This window comes from Tamandua tetradactyla, chromosome 6 (genome assembly GCF_023851605.1).
Source record: "Tamandua tetradactyla isolate mTamTet1 chromosome 6, mTamTet1.pri, whole genome shotgun sequence".
Lineage (NCBI taxonomy): Eukaryota > Metazoa > Chordata > Mammalia > Pilosa > Myrmecophagidae > Tamandua > Tamandua tetradactyla.
The window spans coordinates 32,205,849-32,228,305 of record NC_135332.1 but is presented as its reverse complement, the minus strand read 5'-3'; the positions used below and the strand labels follow the sequence as shown (position 1 = coordinate 32,228,305).

The window sequence follows — 22,457 nt, the reverse complement described above, 5'->3', positions numbered from 1 at the left end:
ATGCATAAGAATAACCTCCAGGATAACCTCTGGACTATGTTTGAAATCTCTCAGCCATTGACACTTTGTCTCATTTCACTCTTCCCCCTTTTGGTCGCGAAGGTTTTCTCAATCCCTTGATGCTAAGTCTCAGCTCATTCTAGGGTTTTTCTCAGTCCCTTGATGCTGAGTCTCCGCTCATTCCAAGATCTCTGTCCCACGTTGCCAGGAAGCTCCACACCCCTGGGAGTCATGTCCCACGTAGAGAGGGGTAGGGTGGTGAGACTGCTCGTCGTGTTGGCTGGAGAAAGGGGCCACATCTGAGCAACAAAAGAGGCTCTCTTGGGGGTGACTCTTAGGCCTAAATTTTAAGTTGACTTGACCTATCCTTTGCGGGGTTAAGTTTCATATGAACAAACCCTATTTCTATCAATTTTGCTGTTAAGATTTTTTAAGCTTAGTTTTAAAAATTAAGCCACTCTGTGAAACTTGTTCACTGGCCTTTGAAGACCAGTTTCTTGTGGTATCTTCAGTGCATTTAACAGTTTTTGGTCCGAGAACTGTCAGGTGCTGAGTTAATTTCTCTGTGGATTCAGTTAGCAAGGGTTAGCAACTTTTGGGAATGTTATGTCTTAATTTAGTCACTCAAATCTAAGTTTTAGAATGCTCAAAATTCATTTTAGTGTTTCATTGATTTCTATATTGCCTAAATTATTTTGTACTTACAGTAAATACATTTTAAAACACACTTTGTATTTTTTAAAATGCTTGTTTTATTTTAAAATGCTTTTTTTTTCCCCGCTCCGAACCATTAAAACGAGCATCACACTGTTCTTAGTCACACCAGGTGTGTGCCTGCCTTATTATCAATCCTCACTTCCAGGCACATTCTGAAATGGGTCATCTCTGTTTATTCTTCAGGGATATATGTGATTCTTACCTTTCGAAATGATAACCAGCTAATTATTGTTTTAAATCTTAAGACAGTCTTATCCTTCCCTTACCCTCTGATTTCTGAAGATAGGTATCTAACTGAGATACTATTATGTGACCCTGTTATAGTAACATTCGCATTTTTACTTGGTAAAAATTAAGTAAATTAATTGATTGTTTAAAACATTTTAAATCACAAAGGGGAATACCAAACTGGGCATTTTACCTGATGGAAGTACCACCTTATCAGGTTCCTCTAATAAGAGATAGCTGGATTAATGAAGTAAGAGTTAAATTGCTGTGGTGTGCAGTAGAGGTCATTGATCCAATAGGATGCCAAAGAGACCTAGGTTCCTGTCTCTTGGACTCCTTAGTACTCCTTCAAGTACGTGCTACATGCTTAAATTTTACCGAACCTTTGAATCCCGGGAGAACTGGTGTTAGAACCAAGGCAAATGTATGTTCTTCTGTTATGTTGACTAATGGCTGAGGTTATTTTAAAAACACCTCTTTTGTTTTGCTTAGCACCCGTAATGAATACAGCTGTTACCAAAATAAATAATTTAGTTAAGCCCCAAAATATCATCATAGACTTGGCTTAATCACATATGTAATGTGTGTATATTCAAAAAACTAATATTTAGAAATGTGTACTTGTAAATTCTATACATTTTGAAATCTTGGTCAGTGATATTTAGTTATTGGATTAAATATAGAACTGTGACTCACTTAGGAATTCTACTGTCTAGTAGTTTGGCATAATAGTAATATTTGAGCTGAACCATGAAAATATGCATATTCATGTAATTAAAGAAATTTTTTTGTTTTAATTTTTATTGCGGTAACATATACAACATAAAATTTCCCATTTAACCACTTTGAAGTAAACGATTCATCACTGTGTTGTCCATCATCACCATCAATTACCAAAATTTTATCATCACTCCAAACAGAAACTGTGTACCCAGTAAGCATTAAGTCCCTATTCCCTGCTTCCCCACCTTTGGTAACCTGTAATCTACTTTCTGTTGTTATAAACTTGCATATTCTAGTCATTACATATAGTGAAATCATACAATATTTGTCCTTTTGTTTCTGGCTTATTTACTCAATATGATGTCTTCAGGTTCATCCACATAGTAGCATGACTCCAAATCTCATTACTTTTTTACAGCTGAATACTTTTCCATTGGGTAAACATATATTTACCACATTTTGCTTATCCCTTATCCATTTATCTTTTTTTTTCCCCCACATGGGCAGGCACCAGGAATCGAATCCAGGTCTCCGGCATCCCAGGCGAGAACTCTGCCACTGAGCCACTGTTGCCCGCCCTTATCCATTTATCTTTAACAGACACTTGGGTTGCTGCTATCTTTTGTCTGTTGTGAATAATGCTGCTATGAACAATGGTATACAAATATCAGTTAAAGAAGTTTTGAAGTTTAGAATACAGAATTATTATTTGGAACTTTAAAATACTGTTTGTTTTTTTAAGGTCAGTAAACTTTCCTCCCAACTTTTAATTAGGAAAAATTTTAAACATACAGAAAAGTTAAAAGTGCATCGATCATCTGTATACCTCTCTTCTGGGTTCAGTAATTGTTTCTGCTTATGTGTGTATGTGTGTGTGTATTTAAAAATTGCTGAACCATTTGAAAGTAAGTTATAGACATTATAATATGCCATCCCTTAGTTCTTAGAAATTTATCTCCTAAAAATGGTTGCATTCTCTCATGTACCTTCAAAATTAGAGTACTTTCAAATATCATCTCTTATTCCATTTGAATGAGTTTTTTTTTTTTCTGGCTTAAACAATGGGACTTTATTGGTTCACGGTTTTGAGGCTAGGAGAAGTCCAAAAATGAGGTGTCATCAAGACGATGTTTTCACCCCAAAGTCTATAACCATCTCATGCTAGCTGCTGGTGATTCAGTCTTTGGGGTTCCTTGGCTTATATTCCTCCCTTGTGTCACATAGTGATCCCATTTGAATTAATTTTTGAAAGTGTGGTATATGGTGATTATAAATAGAGATGGTTAATATTTTCAAAGTAAATTAATGTAGCCCATTTAGAAAGGAGGAAATGATTGATTGCAGTTCAGCTGTTTTTCTGTAAGAAATTTAAATTTGAGACCTATAAAAATAAATTGAAATTGGTTAAAATTTTGTTTTAAAATTATAGCATGAAAATATGGATTTTTCCCTCCTTTTGAAACTTGATATGGAAATTGAGAAACTGAATTGTAAGCTTAATGTTTTTCCTAGTAACAGGTTTTGTTTGCTTTGGTTGTTTTGTTTTGTTTTGTGTTGACTCATATGTTTTCCAAGATATCTTGTTTCTGATTGCTTACCTGCTCCACTAGGATTACAGAGACTAAGAAGAGTTTTTTACTTGTCATTTGAAGTCTTGCAGATAAGATTCCCTAAGGAAGATAGGTCTCAAATTTTTTGTGATTCTGGATTCCATTATTTTCCTTTAAAATGTATTTTCACTAGCTCTTCCTTTATTTTTTAAGGTCTGGGATGGAACTTCATGATCATCTAGGTCTACCCCATCTGATTATTTGATATATATGTAGATAAATAGACATATAAATGCCTAGAAAGAACACATATTTATTGGGCTAGGCATGTTCCAGGAGATGTATCTACAAACGAAATGGACAAGGAAGATGATCTGTGCTTTCTTGGAGTTTATACTATAATAAAGGGAATAAACAAGCCAGTTACATACAGGTTATGATAGTTGCCATGCAGAAAATAAACAGAATAATGGGATAATGAGTAAAGAGACTGGCACTTTAGATGGAACAAACAAGTATATAAAAGCTTAAGTTGGCCATGCAACAAATGATTTATTTCATAAGAACAATTGTTTGTATCTACAACTTTATAGGCATATGTATTTAGGGTGTTTCCTATTCATTATTCTTAAAAAATCAGAAAAGTAAGCAGCTGTCATAAATGCACATCTTTTTTTTTTTTTTTTCACTTATTCTTACACATACCTGACATCTGAGCAGCATTTGACTCCTTGGGCCACTTCTTCCTCTGATAAACATTATATTTGGGTTTAGTGATTTTTACTTCTTGGTTTTCCTCTTACATATCTAGTAGCCACTTTGAAAGAATGTAAATTCCTTTTGATACTATTAGCATTGTTTCTTAGCTTTCATTCTAAGATCCTCTTTAGTTTTTACTCTACACACTGATTTTATCCATTCCTATGGGTCCAATGACCATTTGTTGATCATTCCAAAAGGTATATCTCATGTACTCACTTAACATATTTGTTGAGTACTAATGATATGCCTGTTTCTGTCCCTGCTGGAATAGTGGTCAGTAAAACAGGAAAGTTCATTCCCTCATGGAGCTGACTGACAGCCAATTAAGAACTTTGAGCCAGTTCTCTTTCTGGAGTTTCAGATCCATGTTACCATTGTTTACTGGACAGTGACTCTTGGCTGTCTCTCAGCATATTCAAAACTGGACTTCTCTCTGACACCTGTGCTTTCTCCATTCCCTTTCTTCATGAGGCACACCACTGCCTACCTAAATAGAAACCCGGTTACTGTCCTTACTCTTTTCTCTCCCTCACTCCCATTGCTACCTTCTTTTGCTTTCAACTTTTAAATATCTCTTGGATCTCTTCATTTCTTTCCAAATCCACTTCTTCTACCCTGGGATAGGTCACTGAATGCAAACTCCATAGCGCTGGCCTTGCGTCATTCATAGAAAGTGCCCATTGAAAATTTATGAATAAAGGACTGAATGGACAATTTAAAGTGTCTCATAATTGGTCTTCCTGCCTCCAGCCTTGCCCAGCTGTAAACTGCCTATCACACCATATCCAGATCTTTGCAAAATGGAAATCTGATTGTCATTTCTTTTTTTTTTATTTTTTTAAACTTTTTTTATTGTATAGTATAACATATATATAAAGCAGTGAAATAAAAAAGCAATAGTTTTCAAAGCACTCTTCAAAAAGTGGTTACAGAATAGATCCCACAGTTTGTCATGGGCTACCATACTGTCCTCTTGTATATTTCCTTCTAGCTCCTCCAGAATATAGGAGGCTAGTGGACTTAAATACCTTTTTTTTAATTAATTTATTTTTACAATGTCTTTTTTTAAAACTTTTTATTAATAAAACCAATCAACATACAACATGAACATTCTTTTTGTCATCACATAGTTGTATGTTCATCATCATGATCATTTCTTAGAACATTTGCATCAATTCAGAAAAAGAAATAAAAACGAAACAGAAAAAAAATTCATACATACCATACCCCTTACCCTTCCCTTTCATTCATCACTAGCATGTCAATCTACTAAATTTATTTTAGCATTTGTTCCCCCTATTATTTATTTTTATTACATATGTTCTACTCGTTTGTTGACAAGGTAGATAAAAGGAGCATCAGACACAAGGTTTTCACAATCTGTCCCACTTTTTTAGGGGTATTTGGGCTGTTGCTTTTCTAACTTATTCATGTTGGATGGGGCTATCGAAATACAGGATGGAGGGATGGAACTAGCTGATATTCTGGAGAGGATGACCCTCTAGGTTTTCAGGGCTTATCTGGTCAAATGACCCATCCGGAGATTGTAGATTTCTCGAAAGTTACCCTAGTGCCTGAAACCTTTGTAGAATCACATATTGCCCTAGGTATTCTTTAGGAATGGTGTTGGTTGGGGGATGACAAGTTATGATAGGTATCAATGTCTAACTGACACTTGCATAAAAGTGACCTCCAGAGTATCTTCTCAACACTATTTGAACTCTCTCAGCCACTGATACTTTATTAGTTACAGTTCCTTACCCCTTTTGGTCAGGATGGAATTGTTGATCCCACAGTGTCAGGTCCGAACTCATACCTGGGAGTCATCTCACACGTTGCCAGGGAGACCTTCACCGCTGGATGTCATGTCCCACATAGCAGGGAGGGCAATGATTTCACTTGCAGAGTTGGGTTTAGAGAGAGTGAAGCCACATCTGAGCAACAAAAGAGGTCCTCCAAGAGGAACTCTTAGGCATACTACAGGTAGGCTAAGCTTCTCTACTCTATACATAAGCTTCAATGAATGCAGCTGAATGAAGCTGCATCTGAGCTATAGGTTTTTTTTTTTTGTCTGTCTGTTTGTTTGTTTGTCTTTTTTTTTTACTATTATTATTATTTTTATTTTTTTCTCTATATTAACATTCTATATCTTTTTCTGTTGTTTTCCTAGTTCTTTTCCTAAATCGATGCAAATGTACTAAGAAATGATGATCATGCATCTATGTGATAATGTTAAGAATTACTGATTGCATATGTAGAATGGAATGATTTCTAAATTTTGGGTTCTTTTTTTTTCTTTAATTAATAAAGGATATCTGCATGGTTTATGTAAAAAAAAGAATTACTGATTACCTATGTAGAATGGAATGATTTCTAAATGTTGGGTTAATTTCTTTTTTTTCTTTAATTAATAAAAAAAAGTCACAAAAAAAAACAATCAACATACAATATGAATGAACATTCTTTTTTTTTCCGTCACATGGTTGTATATTCATCATCGTGATCATTTCTTGGAACATTTGTGTCAATTCAGAAAAAGAAATATAAACAAAACAGAAAAAAATTCATACATACTATACCCCTTACCCCTCCCTTTCATTCTTCACTAGAATTTCAGTCTACTGAATTTATTTTAACATTTGTTCCCCTTATTATTTATTTTTAATCCATATGTTTTACTCATCTCTCCATAAGGTAGATCAAAGAAGCATCGGACACAAGGTTTTCACAATCACACAGTCACATTGCGAAAGCTGTATCATTATACTATCATCTTCAAGAAACATGGCTACTGGAACACAGCTCTACATTTTCAGGCAGTTCCCTCCAGCCTCTCTGTTACACCTTAACTAAAGGTGATATCTGTTTAATGTGTAAGAATAATCTCCAGGATAACCTCTTGACTCTATTTGGAATCTCTCAGCCATTGACACTTTATTTTATCTCATTTCTCTCTTCCCCCTTCTGGTCGAGAAGGTTTTCTCAATCCCTTGGTGCTGAGTCCCAGCTCATTCTAGGATTTCTGTCCCACAGTGCCAGGGAGGTCCACACCCCTGGGAGTCATGTCCCATGTATAGAGGGGGAGGGCAGTGAGTTTGCTTGTCGTGTTACCGGAGAGAGAGAGAGAGAGAGGCCACATCTGAGCAACAGAAGAGGTATCTTAGGGGTGACTCTTAGGCCTAATTTTAAGTAGGCTTGACCTATTCTTTGTGGGGTTAAGTTTCATATGAACAAACCCCAAGATTGGGGGCTCAGCCTATAGCTTTTGTTGTCCCCACTGCTTGTGAGAATATCAAGAGTTCTCCACTTGGGGAAGTTGAATTTTCCCCCTTTCTCACCATTCCCCCAAGGGGACTTTGCAAATCCTTTTTATTCTCTGTTCAAATCCTTCTTGGATTTATTGAGGCATCAATCTGGACAAACCTACAAAATCTTATGCCCTACTGAAGGTCCATGTACTTATAGTGTTCAATTAAGCTGTCCACATAAGTTACATTAGGAAATGCACTAGTCAAAATGTAAATTTTGTACTTTTTGCTTTAGTCTCACACATAAGTTGAAGTTTTAAAATATTAATTACCATCTATTTTCAGTACCCTGCATTATTGACATTCCTTTATTCTTCCTCACTCAAAGCATTTTTAAATTTGCACATTTTAGTCACTATCATTATACACTCCAGGCATTCTTAGATTATACCAACTCAGTCTTTATCATGTATCTTTCCTTCTGATCACATACCCTTTTAAAAGCTAAAAAAGTTTCACAGAAATGTGGAATCAAATAAACAAAGCTTCTGTAAACCCAGAAGGGTAATTTTTTTTAAACATTTTTTGTTGTGAACATATGTACACAATAATAAATTTCAAAGTACATTGTAACAAGTAGTTATGGAACAGATTTCAGAGTTTGGTATGGGTTATAGTTGCATGATTTCAGGATTTTCCTTCTAACATCTCCAAGGCACTGGAGACTAAAAGAAATACCAATATGTAATGATTCAGCAGTCATACTCATTTGTTAAGTCCTATCTTCCTTGTTATAACTCCCCAGAAGGTAACTTTTAAAAAGAAAGTTGTCTATGGTTTAACTATGAAAATGGTCCGCTTTAATTTATTTGGTGTGTTTTGGGAAACATTTGACAAACATTTGACAGACGTTACCCATTCATTTGTGCCTCTGTTTAGTTTTAAGTTCTAAAAAACTGCTTTTATGCTGGTACAGGAATTCTGTCATAATTTACTCAGTTTTTACCATTCCTAACCTAGCTGAAGACCAGTAAGTAAATAAAGAAGATACCTGAGCAGCTAAAATAAATATTTCAGTCTGTGCAGTAAAGTTCATGATCTTGTGTTTTTTGAGAAACATTTAAAGGCTAAGTATTTATTTACTCTTATATTAAATAGACTAGTTTCTTAGCTCTCCACAGTTTATAAACAACAAAAGGGTGTCTCTTAAACACAGGTGCAGAAAAGTGGCCAGGAGCAAGTGTAATGGTGTCAAATTGCCTGGCACATCACTTTCTAGCTTTGTAGTGGTGGACAGGTTTCTTAATGCCAGACTTCATTTCCTTCATCTGTGAATAGAAATAATAATAGTAAAAACCTCAGGATTGTTGTGAGGATTAAAGGAGAAAATATAATAAGCTTTTCAAAGCCCCAGGCATGTAGTTAATAATGTTACTATATGTCTGAAGTCTACCTACCTATCTGTTCATCCCATTTATCCACTTATAAAACTTGTTAATTAAGTGCCCTGTACCGGCGGTGGGGGTACAAGAATGAATAATCCAGTGCCCTGCTCTTGAGGAGCTCATAGTCTAGTGGGGAAGTAAATATTAACTAGGGCAGGTTTATATAAGTGTTCTAAACTGGTATGTACAAGGTGCTAAATGGCCAGCTTGACCTGAGGAACAGCTTCACAGAGAAGGGATGATATTTGACTAAGTCATGTGCTACAGCGCCAAAGTATAAGAGGTTTAAAAGTGTTTGACAAAATCAGGGAACAACAGAAACATGATATTTATTTTTTGGATATATTTAAATGGTAAATATTGATTTTTCCATATGTTCTTTAGAGAATATAGTAGTACTTCTGCTACATATGGGAATGGCAAAAATGGGGATTGGAAAAATAATCAGGGACCAGAGAACAAAGGACCGTGTAATTTGAGTTTGGATTTTTTTTTTAACTTTTTTTTATTAATTAAAAAAAATTAACAAACAGAACATTAAGATATCATTCCATCCTACATATACAATCAGTAATTCTTAATATCATCACATAGTTGCATATTCATTTCTTAGTACATTTGCATCGATTTAGAAAAAGAAATAGACAGACAACAGAAAAAGAAATAAAGTGATAATAGAGAAAAAAAAGACTATACATACCATACCCCTTACCCCTCGCTTTCATTTAACACTAGCATTTCAAACTGAATTTATTTTAACATTTGTTCCCCCTATTATTTATTTTTATTCCATATGTTCTACTCTTCTGTTCATATAATAGCTAAAAGGAGCATCAGACATTAGGTTTTCACATTCAGAGTCTCATTATGAAAGCTATCTGATTGTTCAGTCATCATCAAGAAACATGGCTACTGGAACACAGCAGTACATTTTCAGGCAATTCCCTCCAGCCTCTCCACTACATCTTGATCAACAAGGTGATATATACTTAATGCGTAAGAATAACCTCCAGGATAACCTCTCGACTCTGTTTGAAATTTCTCAGCCATTGACACTTTGTCTCATTTTACTCTTCCCCCTTTTGGTCAAGAAGTTTCTCTCAATCTCTTGATGTTAATTCTCAGCTCATTCTAGGGTTTTTCTCAGTCCCTTGATCCTGAGTCTCAGCTCATTCCAGGATCTCTGTCCCACATTGCCAGGAAGGTCCACACCCCTGAGACTCATGTCCCATGCAGAGAGGGGGAGGGTGGTGAGACTGCTGGTCATGTTGGCTGGAGAGAGGGGCCATATCTGAGCAACAAAAGAGGCTCTCTTGGGGGTGACTCTTAGGCCTAAATTTTAAGTAGACTTAACCTATCCTTTGTGGGGTTAAGTTTCATGTGAACAAACCCCAAGACTGGGGGCTCAGCCTATAGCTTTGGTTGTCCACACTGCTTGTGAGAATATCAAGAATTCAACTTGGGGAAGTTGAATTTCTCCCCACTCTCACCATTCCCTGAAGGGGGCTTGCAAATACTTTTCCGGTCACTGATCAAATCATTCTGGGATTCACTGGGGCATCACTCTGGACAAACCAACAAAATCTCATGTGCTACCTGAGATTACAAGTACTTATGACATTCACTCAAACTATCTACATGAGTTATATTAGGATGCTCTAGTCAAAATATAAATTTTGTAACAAACATTCTTTGCTTTAGTCTCACACATAAGGTGACATTTTAAAGTATTAATTACCATCTATTTTCAGCACCCTGCAATAATGACATTCCTTTGTTCTTCTTCATGCAAAAACATTTTTAAAATTTGTACATTGTACATTTCACTATTATTACACACTCTGGGCATTCCTAGATTATACCATCTCAATCTTTAACGTCTATCTTTCTTTCTGATTTCATTTATGTCCCCAGCCCTCCTCCCTCTATCATTCTCACATGCAGCTTCATTCAGTGTTTTAACATAATTACATTACAGTTAGGTAGTATTGTGCTGCCCATTTCTGAGTTTTTGTATCCAGTCCTGTTGCACAATCTGTATCCCCTCAGCTCCCATTACCCAATATCTTCCCCTACTTCTATCTCCTGATGGTCTCTGTTACCAATGACATATTCCAAGTTTATTCACTAATGTCAGTTCATATCAGTAAGAGCATAAAGTATTTGTCCTTTAGTTTTTGGCTAGTCTCACTCAGCATAATGTTCTCAAGGTCCATCCATGTTGTTACATACTTCAAAAGTTTATTCTGTCTTAAAGCAGTATAATATTCCATCGTATGTATATACCACAGTTTTTTTAGCCACTCGTCTGTTGATGGACATTTTGGCTGTTTCCATTCCCTTGCAATTGTAAATAATGCTGCTATAAACATTGGTGTGCAAATGTCCGTTTGTGTCTTTGCCCTTAAGTCCTCTGAGTAGATACCTAGCAATGGTATTGCTGGGTCATATGGCAATTCTATATTCAGCTTTTTGAGGAACCGCCAAACTGCCTTCCACAGTGGTTGCACCATTTGACATTCCCACCAACAGTGGATAAGTGTGCCTCTTTCTCCGCATCCTCTCCAGCACTTGTCATTTTCTGTTTTGTTGATAATGGCCATTCTCGTGGGTGTGAGATGATATCTCATTGTGGTTTTGATTTGCATTTCTCTAATGGCCAGGGACATTGAGCATCTCTTCATGTGCCTTTTGGCCATTTGTATTTCCTCTTCTGAGAAGTGTCTGTTCAAGTCTTTTTCCCATTTTGTAATTGGATTGGCTGTCTTTTTGTTGTTGAGTTGAACAATCTCTTTATAAATTCTGGATACTAGACCTTTATCTGATATGTCGTTTCCAAATATTGTCTCCCATTGTGTAGGCTGTCTTTTTACTTTCTTGATGAAGTTCTTTGATGCACAGAAGTGTTTAATTTTGAGGAGCTCCCATTTCTTTCTTTCTTTCTTCAGTGCTCTTGCTTTAGGTGTAATGTCCATAAAACCACCTCCAATTATAAGATTCATAAGATATCTCCTTACATTTTCCTCTAAGTGTTTTATGGTCTTAGACCTAATGTTTAGATCTTTGATCCATTTTGAGTTAACTTTTGTATAGGGTGTGAGATACGGGTCCTCTTTCATTCTTTTGCATGTGGATATCCAGTTCTCTAGGCACCATTTATTGAAGAGACTGTTCTATCCCACGTGAATTGGCTTGACTGTCTTATCAAAGATCAAATGTCCATAGATGAGAGGGTCTATATCTGAGCACTCTATTCGATTCCATTGGTCAGTGTATCTATCTTTATGCCAGTACCATGCTGTTTTGACCACTGTGGCTTCATAATATGCCTTAAAGTCAGGCAGCGTGAGACCTCCAACTTCGTTTTTTTTCCCTCAAGATACTTTTAGCAATTTGGGGCACCCTGCCCTTCCAGATAAATTTGCTTATTGGTTTTTCTGTTTCTGAAAAGTAAGTTGTTGGGATTTTATTGGTATTGCATTGAAATTGTAAATCAATTTAGGTAGAATTGACATCTTAACTATATTTAGTCTTCCAATCCATGAACATGATATGCCCTTCCATCTATTTAGGTCTTCTGTGATTTCTTTTAACAGTTTCTTATAGTTTTCTTTGTATAGGTCTTTTGTCTCTTTGGTTAAATTTATTCCTAAATATTTTATTCTTTTGGTTGCAATTGTAAATGGAATTCGTTTCTTGATCCCCCCTCAGCTTGGTCATTACTAGTGTATAGAAACACTACAGATTTTTGAAGGTTGATCTTGTAACCTGCCACTTTGCTGTACTCGTTTATTAGCTCTAGTAGTTTTGCTGTGGATTTTTCAGGGTTTTTGACGTATAGTATCATATCATCTGCAAACAGTGATAGTTTTACTTCTTCCTTTCCAATTTTGATTCCTTGTATTTCTCTTTCTTGCCTAATTGCTCTGGCTAGAACTTCCAACATGATGTTGAATAACAGTGGTGATAGTGGACATCCTTGTCTTGTTCCTGATCTTAGGGGGAGAGTTTTCAATTTTTCCCCATTGAGGATGATATTAGCTGTGGGTTTTTCATATATTCCCTTTATCATTTTAAGGAAGTTCCCTAGTATTCCTATCCTTTGAAGTATTTTCAACAGGAAAGGATGTTGAATCTTGTCAAATGCCTTCTCTGCATCAATTGAGATGATCATGTGATTTTTCTGCTTTGATTTGTTGATATGGTGTATTACATTAATTGATTTTCTTATGTTGAACCATCCTTGCATACCTGGGATGAATCCTACTTGGTCATGATGTCTAATTCTTTTAACGTGTTGCTGGATTCGATTTGCTAGAATTTTGTTGAGGATTTTTTTTTTATTAATTAAAAAAAGAATTAACAAAACAATTAGAAATCATTCCAATCTACATGTACAATCAGTAATTCTTAATAACATCACATGGTTGCATATTCATCATTTCTTAGTACATTTGCATCGATTTAGAAAAAGAAATAAAAAGACAACAGAATAAGAATTAAAACAATAATAGAAAGAAAAAAACAAAAAACCTATACCTCACATGCAGCTTCATTCAGTGTTTTAACATAATTGCATTACAATTGGGTAGTATTGTGCTGTCCATTTCTGAGTTTTTATATCCAGTCCCGTTGTACAGTCTGTATCCCTTCAGCTCCAATTACCAGTTCTCTTTTTTTTTTTTTTTAATTAATGGAAAAAAAGAAATTAACCCAACATTTAGAGATCATACCATTCTACATATGCAATCAGTAATTCTTAACATCATCACATAGATGCATGATCATCGTTTCTTAGTACATTTGCATTGGTTTAGAAGAACTAGCAACATAACCGAAAAAGATATATAATGTTAATATAGAGAAAAAAAATAAAGTAATAATAGTAAAATCAAAACAAAACAAAACAAAACAAAACAAAAACCTATAGCTCAGATGCAGCTTCATTCAGTGTTTTAACCTGATTACTTTACAATTAGGTATTATTGTGCTGTCCATTTTTGAGTTTTTGTATCTAGTCCTGTTACACCGTCTGTATCCCTTCAACTCCAATGGCCATTATCTTACCCTGTTTCTACCTCCTGCTGGACTCTGATATCAAGGACATATTCCAAATTTATTCTCGAATATCTGTTCACATCAGTGGGACCATACAGTATTTGTCCTTTAGTTTTTGGCTAGACTCACTCAGCATAATGTTCTCTAGGTCCATCCATGTTATTACATGCTTCATAAGTTTATCCTGTCTTAAAGCTGCATAGTATTCCATCGTATGTATATACCACAGTTTGTTTAGCCACTCTTCTGTTGATGGAGATTTCGGCTGTTTCCATCTCTTTGCAATTGTAAATAACGCTGCTATAAACATTGGTGTGCAAATGTCCGTTTGTGTCTTTGCCCTTAAGTCCTTTGAGTATATTCCCAGCAATGGTATTGCTGGGTTGTATGGCAATTCTATATTCAGCTTTTTGAGGAACCGCCAAACTGCCTTCCACAGTGGTTGCACCATTTGACATTCCCACCAACAGTGGATAAGTGTGCCTCTTTCTCCGCATCCTCTCCAGCACTTGTCATTTTCTGTTTTGTTGATAATGGCCATTCTGGTGGGTGTGAGATGATATCTCATTGTGGTTTTGATTTGCATTTCTCTAATGGCCAGGGACATTGAGCATCTCTTCATGTGCCTTTTGGCCATTTGTATTTCCTCTTCTGATAGGTGTCTGTTCAAGTCTTTTTCGCATTTTGTAATTGGGTTGGCTGTCTTTTTGTTGTTGAGATGAACAATCTCTTTATAAATTCTGGATACTAGACCTTTATCTGATATATCATTTCCAAATATTGTCTCCCATTGTGTAGGCTGTCTTTTTACTTTCTTGATGAAGTTCTTTGATGCACAAAAGTGTTTAATTATTGCGGAGCTCCCATTTATTTATTTCCTTCTTCAGTGTTCTTGCTTTAGGTTTAAGGTCCATAAAACCGCCTCCAGTTGTAAGATCCATAAGATATCTCCCAACATTTTCCTCTAACTGTTTTATGGTCTTAGACCTAATGTTTAGATCTTTGATCCATTTTGAGTTAACTTTTGTATAGGGTGTGAGAGATGGGTCTTCTTTCATTCTTTTGCATATGGATATCCAGTTCTCTAGGCACCATTTATTGAAGAGACTGCTCTGTCCCAGGTGAGTTGGCTTGACTGCCTTATCAAAGATCAAATGTCCATAGATGAGAGGGTCTATATCTGAGCACTCTATTCGATTCCATTGGTCGATATATCTATCTTTATGCGAATACCATGCTGTTTTGACCACTGTGGCTTCATAATATGCCTTAAAGTCAGGCAGCGCAAGACCTCCAGCTTCGTTTTTTTTCCTCAAGATGTTTTTAGCAATTCGGGGCACCCTGCCCTTCCAGATAAATTTGCTTATTGGTTTTTCTATTTCTGAAAAATAAGTTGTTGGGATTTTGATTGGTATTGCATTGAATCTGTAAATCAATTTAGGTAGGATTGACATCTTAACTATATTTAGTCTTCCAATCCATGAACACGGTATGCCCTTCCATCTATTTAGGTCTTCTGTGATTTCTTTTAGCAGTTTTTTGTAGTTTTCTTTATATAGGTTTTTTGTCTCTTTAGTTAAATTTATTCCTAGGTATTTTATTCTTTTAGTTGCAATTGTAAATGGGATTCGTTTCTTGATTTCCCCCTCAGTTTGTTCATTACTAGTGTATAGAAATGCTACAGATTTTTGAATGTTGATCTTGTAACCTGCTACTTTGCTGTACTCATTTATTAGCTCTAGTAGTTTTGTTGTGGATTTTTCCGGGTTTTCGACGTATAGTATCATATCATCTGCAAACAGTGATAGTTTTACTTCTTCCTTTCCAATTTTGATGCCTTGTATTTCTTTTTCTTGTCTAATTGCTCTGGCTAGAACCTCCAACACAATGTTGAATAATAGTGGTGATAGTGGACATCCTTGTCTTGTTCCTGATCTTAGGGGGAAAGTTTTCAATTTTTCCCCATTGAGGATGATATTAGCTGTGGGTTTTTCATATATTCCCTCTATCATTTTAAGGAAGTTCCCTTGTATTCCTATCTTTTGAAGTGTTTTCAACAGGAAAGGATGTTGAATCTTGTCAAATGCCTTCTCTGCATCAATTGAGATGATCATGTGATTTATCTGCTTTGATTTGTTGATATGGTGTATTACATTAATTGATTTTCTTATGTTGAACCATCCTTGCATACCTGGGATGAATCCTACTTGGTCATGATGTATAATTCTTTTAATGTGTTGTTGGATACGATTTGCTAGAATTTTATTGAGGATTTTTGCATCTATATTCATTAGAGAGATTGGTCTGTAGTTTTCTTTTTTTGTAATATCTTTGCCTGGTTTTGGTATGAGGGTGATGTTGGCTTCATAGAATGAATTAGGCAGTTTTCCCTCCACTTCGATTTTTTTGAAGAGTTTGAGGAGAATTGGTACTAATTCTTTCTGGAACGTTTGATAGAATTCACATGTGAAGCCATCTGGTCCTGGACTTTTCTTTTTAGGAAGCTTTTGAATGACTAATTCAATTTCTTTACTTGTGATTGGTTTGTTGAGGTCATCTATGTCTTCTTGAGTCAAAGTTGGTTGTTCATGTCTTTCCAGGAACCCGTCCATTTCATCTAAATTGTTGTATTTATTAGCGTAAAGTTGTTCATAGTATCCTGTTATTACCTCCTTTATTTCTGTGAGGTCAGTAGTTATGTCTCCTCTTCCATTTCTGATCTTATGTATTTGCATCCTCTCTCTTCTTCTTTTTGTCAGTCTTGCTAAGGGCCCATCAATCTTATTGATTTTCTCATAGAACCAACTTCTGGTCTTATTGATTTTCTCTACTGTTTTCATGTTTTCAATTTCATTTATTTCTGCTCTGATCTTTGTTATTTCTTTCCTTTTGCTTGCTTTGGGATTAGTTTGCTGTTCTTTCTCCAGTTCTTCCAAGTGAACAGTTAATTCCTGCATTTTTGCCTTTTCTTCTTTTCTGATATAGGCATTTAGGGCAATAAATTTCCCTCTTAGCACTGCCTTTGCTGCATCCCATAAGTTTTGATATGTTGTGTTTTCATTTTCATTTGCCTCGAGGTATTTACTAATTTCTCTTGCACTTTCTTCTTTGACCCACTCGTTGTTTAAGAGTGTGTTGTTGAGCCTCCAAGTATTTGTGAATTTTCTGGCATTCCGCCTATTATTGATTTCCAACTTCATTCCTTTATGATCCGAGAAAGTGTTGTGTATGATTTCAATCTTTTTAAATTTGTTAAGACTTGCTTTGTGACCCAGCATATGGTCTATCTTTGAGAATGATCCATGAGCACTTGAGAAAAAGGTGTATCCTGCTGTTGTGGGATTTAACGTCCTATAAATGTCTGTTAAGTCTAGCTCCTTTATAGTAATATTCAGATTCTCTATTTCTTTATTGATCCTCTGTCTAGATGTTCTGTCCATTGATGAGAGTGGGGAATTGAAGTCTCCAACTATTATGGTATTTGTGTCTATTTCCCTTTTCAGTGTTTGCAGTGTATTCCTCACGTATTTTGGGGCATTCTGGTTCGGTGCATAAATATTTATGATTGTTATGTCTTCTTGTTTAATTGTTCCTTTTATTAGTATATAGTGTCCTTCTTTGTCTCTTTTAACTGTTTTACATTTGAAGTCTAACTTGTTGGATATTAGTATAGCCACTCCTGCTATTTTCTGGTTGTTATTTGCATGAAATATCTTTTCCCAACCTTTCACTTTCAACCTATGTTTATCTTTGGGTCTAAGATGTGTTTCCTGTAGACAGCATATAGAAGGATCCTGTTTTTTAATCCATTCTTCCATTCTATGTCTTTTGATTGGGGAATTCAGTCCATTAACATTTAGTGTTATTACTGTTTGGATAATATTTTCCTCTGCCATTTTGCCTTTTGTATTATATATATCATATCTGACTTTCCTTCTTTCTACATTCTTCTCCATACCTCTCTCTTTTGTCTTTTCGGTTCTGACTCTAGTGGTCCCTTTAGTATTTCTTGCAGAGCTGGTCACTTGGTCACAAATTCTCTCAGTGACTTTTTGTCTGAGAATGTTTTAATTTCTCCCTCATTTTTGAAGGACAATTTTGCTGGATATAGGAGTCTTGGTTGGCAGTTTTTCTCTTTTAGTAATTTAAATATATCATCCCACTGTCTTCTAGCCTCCATGGTTTCTGCTGAGAAATCTACACATAGTCTTATTGGGTTTCCCTTGTATGTGATGGATTGTTTTTCTCTTGCTGCTTTCAAGATCCTCTCTTTCTTTTTGACCTCTGACATTCTGACTAGTAAGTGTCTTGGAGAACATCTACTTGGATCTATTCTCTTTGGGGTGCACTGCACTTCTGGCATCTGCAACTTTAGGTCTTTCATAAGAGTTGGGAAATTTTCAGTGATAATTTCTTCCATTAGTTTTTCTCCTTCTTTCTCTTCTCTTCTCCTTCTGGGACACCCACAACACGTATATTTGTGCGCTTCATATTAGCATTCAGTTCCCTGAGTACCTGCTCATATTTTTCCATTCTTTTCCCTATAGTTTCTGTTTGTTTTTAGATTACAGATGTTCCATCCTCCAGTTCACTAATCCTAACCTCTGTCTCTTGAAATCTACCATTGTAGGTTTCCATTGTTTTTTTCATCTCTTCTACTGTATCTTTCATTCCCATAAGTTCTGTGATTTGTTTTTTCAGACTTTCAGTTTCTTGTTTTTGTTCATTCCTTGCCTTCTTCATGTCTTCCCTCAATTCATTGATTTGGTTTCTGATGAGGTTTTCCATTTCTGTTCGTATATTCTGAATTAGTTGTCTCAGCTCCTGTATCTCATTTGAACTGTTGGTTTGTTCCTTTGACTGGGCCATATCTTCAATTTTCCTGGTGTGATTTGTTATTTTTTGCTGGCGTCTAGACATTTAATTACCTTAATTAGTTTATTCTAGAGATTGCTTTCACTTATCTTACCTAGGGTTTTCTTGCTAGATGAGTTTGTTGTATATCTGTTTTTTGACCTTCAATTCAGCCTTTTCTGGGCCTCTGGCTTAAGGTTTGTTTAACAGAGGGTAATTTTTCAGTTCTTGTTTTCTTGTTTCTTGTCCTGCTTGTAAGGTGCCTTTTCCCTCCCCACCCTTAGGAGGGTCTTCATAGGTATTACAGACTCCAGCCGTGTTTTCCCGGACTAAACTGGCCCCCTATCAGAGGGAAGGAATCACCTGGGTCAGTTTTCCCTGAGGGTGAGACCCAGCAGGTTGAAAGGCTTTCCTGTGAAGTTTCTGGGCTCTGTTTTTCTTATCCTGCCCAGTATGTGGCGCTTGTCTGTCTGCAGGTCCCACCAGCTAAATGTGTTGTGGCTCCTTTAACTGTGGAAGGCTCTCCCTGCTGGGGGCGTGGTTGAGACAGAGGAGAGGTTGTAGGCTGGTTTTAATGGCTTCAAACTGCCAAGCCCTGGGGTCTGAATTCCTTGAGAGAGGGATTCCACCTAAGTTGGGCTTCACCCCTCCCCTGGGGAAGGCACACGTGGGAGATAGCCCTGAAAGCAGTCTGTTTCTGCCTATTCCTGGGGCAGTTGCAGCCCGAGCAGTCCCACCGCTGAATCCAGAGGCAGCCAAGCCTCCGTAGAAACAGCCACAAAAACCTGTTTCGTCCCCTTTCCTCTTTTTTGGTTAGCCCAATAAGCGACCTCCACCTTGACCAGTTTTGCCTGAGCTGGGGGCCTGTTTTTAGTAGTCAGAATTTGTTTATTAGTGCCACAATTGGTGTTTGGTTGGACTCAGTCCCTGCTACCGTTAGAGTCTCTTTCCTTTCCCTCCGGAAGCTGCCTGTGGGGAAGTGGCGCCGGGCACCGGCCTCCGCAGCTTTGGGAACTCACAGTTCCAGAGACTCGCAGCCGGTCCAACTGGTCCAGACTGTTGTACGCTGTGTGTCCGGGCACTGACGTGGCTCCGGGAGCTCTTCTGTACTGTTTCTGGTTATTTAGTAGTTCTGGAGGATGAAACGCGCACATTGCTAAGCCGCCATCTTGGCCCCCCGAGTTTGGATTTTTATCTGAACGCATTGTATACTACAATGCAATATAGTTTAGTGAATTAACAGTGATTCAAAGTGATGATTCTTAATTATCAGTAAAAGGTTAAATTTAATTTGATATGTCCATTTTAAGAAGACAAGTATGTTTGAAATTCTAAAAACATTTTCCACTGAAATAGATATGTTAAAAACGAAGTTTCTCTTAAAAATGTTGTTATGAAGAATAATTCATTTCTTGGTGATACTAGTCAAATTAATTAATATTATTTTCAAAAATTCCATTTCCCTAGTGCCTTTTTTAATACGGTAGACTAGGTTTTTTCCTTCTGTGAAATTTTCACTTTTTATAGTTGCCTTGGTATATTTCATAATTGTGCCACTTTACAAGACTTGACTATTCAGCGTAACTGAATTTTTGTTTATTTAGTGTGCATGCCTTTTTTTTTTTTTCATCACATAGTTGCTTATTCATCACCATGATCATTTTTCAAAAAAACATTCGCATCACTCTAGGACAAGAAACAAAAAGGCAAAACTCATACGTCCTATACCCCTTATTCCTCCCTCTCATTGACCACAAGTATTTCAATCTACTCCATTTTTTTAACCCCTTATCCCCCCCCACCCATTATTTATTTTCTTACTTTTTTTACTCATCTGTCCATACCCTGGATAAAAGGAGCATCAGATACAAGGTTTCCTCAATCACATAGTCATATTGTAAAAGCTATATCATTATACAATCATCTTTAAGAAACACAGTTCAACAGTTTCAGGTACTTTCTTCTAACCACTCCAATGTACCATAAACTAAAAGGGGATATCTATATAATGCATAATAATAACCTCCAGGGTAACCTCTTGACTCTGTTTGGAATCTCTCAGCCACTGACACTTTATTTTGTTTCATTTCTCTCTTCCCTCTTTTGGTCAAGAAGGTTTTCTGATTCTAATGATGTCAGGTCCAGACTAATCCTGGGAGTTCTGTTCCATGTTGCCAGGGAGATTTATACCCTTGGAATCATGTCCCACGTATCGGGGGAGGGCATTGAATTCACCTGCAGAATTGGCTTAGAGAAAGAGGCCACATCTGAGTAACAAAAGAGGTTCCGTGAGGGGACTCTGAGGCATAATTATAAGTAGGCTTAGCTTCTCCTTCTCAGAAATAAGTTTTTAGGGGTGAATCTCAAGATCGAGAGCTCAGCCTGTTGAATTAGTTGTCCCCCCTACTTGCAAGAATATCAGAAGTTTCCCAGATGGGAAAGTTTAATATTTCCTCCTTTCTTCCCAGTCCCCTAAGGGGACTCTGCAAATACTTTTTGTGTGTGTGTAAAATACAACATATATACAAAAAAAGCAATAAATTTCCAAGTTCATTTTAACAAGTAGTTATAGAACAGATTTCAGTGTTTGGTATGGGTTACAGTGCCACAATTTTTCTTTTTTCCTTCTTTTTTTTTCTTCTCCAAAAGACTGGAAACCAACAGAAATTTCAATATAATAATTCAGCAGTTAAACTCATTTGTTATATCCTTTCTTCTCTGTTATATTCCTCCTTCTCTTTAAATAACATACATGTATAGTAGCAATAAATTTCAAAGTGCATCACAACAATTAGTTGTAAAACATATTTCAGGGTTTGACATGGGTTAAAATTCCACAATTTTAGATTGTTACTTCTAGCTGCTCTAAGATACTGGAGACTAAAAGATATCAATTTAATAATTCAGTGTTCATATTCACTTGTTAAATCCTATCTTCTTAGTATAACTCCACCATCACCTTTGATCTTTTTTTTTTAATTTTTAAACTTTTTTTAAACATAACAACATACAAACCTGAACATTCTTACCATACGATCATTCCATTCTTGGTATGTAATCAGTAACTCACAATATCAGCACATAGTTGTATATTCATCACCATGATCATTTCTTAGAACATTTGCATCAATTCAGAAAAAGAAATAAAAAGAAAAAACTCATACATACCATACTCCTTACCCCTTCCTCTCATTGATTACTAGTATTTACATCTACCCAATATATTTTAGTCTATTTCCCCTATTTTTTTCTATATGCCTTATCACTCCCTTTCATTGATCACAAGCATTTCAGTCTGCTAAATTTTTTAACATTTGTTTCCCCTTATTATTTATTTACTTTTAATCCATATGTCTTACTCATCTGTCCATACCATAGATTAAAGGGGCATCAGACACAAGTTTTTCACAATCACATGGTCACACTACAAAAGCTGTAATATTATACAATCATCTTCAAGAAACTGTCTGATGCTCATTTTATCTACCTTGTCAAAAGACTAGTAGAACATACGGAATAAAAATAATAGGGGGAACAAATGTTAAAATTTAGTTTGAAGTGCTAGTGATCAATGAAAGGGAGGGGTAAGGGGATGGTATATAAAATTTTTTTTTCTTTTTCTGTTTTATTTTTCTGTTGTCTTTTTATTTCTTTTTCTGAATTGATGCAAGTATTCTAAGATCATGATGATGAATATGCAACTATGTGATATTGTGAATTACTGATTATATATGTAGAACGGAATGAGCATATATTAAGGATGTTTACGTTTCTTTCTTGTAATTTTTTTTTAATTAATAAAAAATTATAAAAAAAAAAAAAAAAAGAGCAAAGTATGCTCCCTGGCCTAGCCTAGATTCAAGGCAGGAGGC

The 22,457-nt window shown here is 36.0% G+C and overlaps 1 protein-coding gene across 2 annotated transcripts in view; it reads left to right on the top strand.

Moving 5' to 3' along the window:
* SPAG9 (sperm associated antigen 9) overlaps positions 1-22,457 on the top strand; it is a 138,073-nt gene that overhangs the window by 4,661 nt on the left and 110,955 nt on the right. The gene's annotated exons all lie outside the window — the stretch shown is intronic.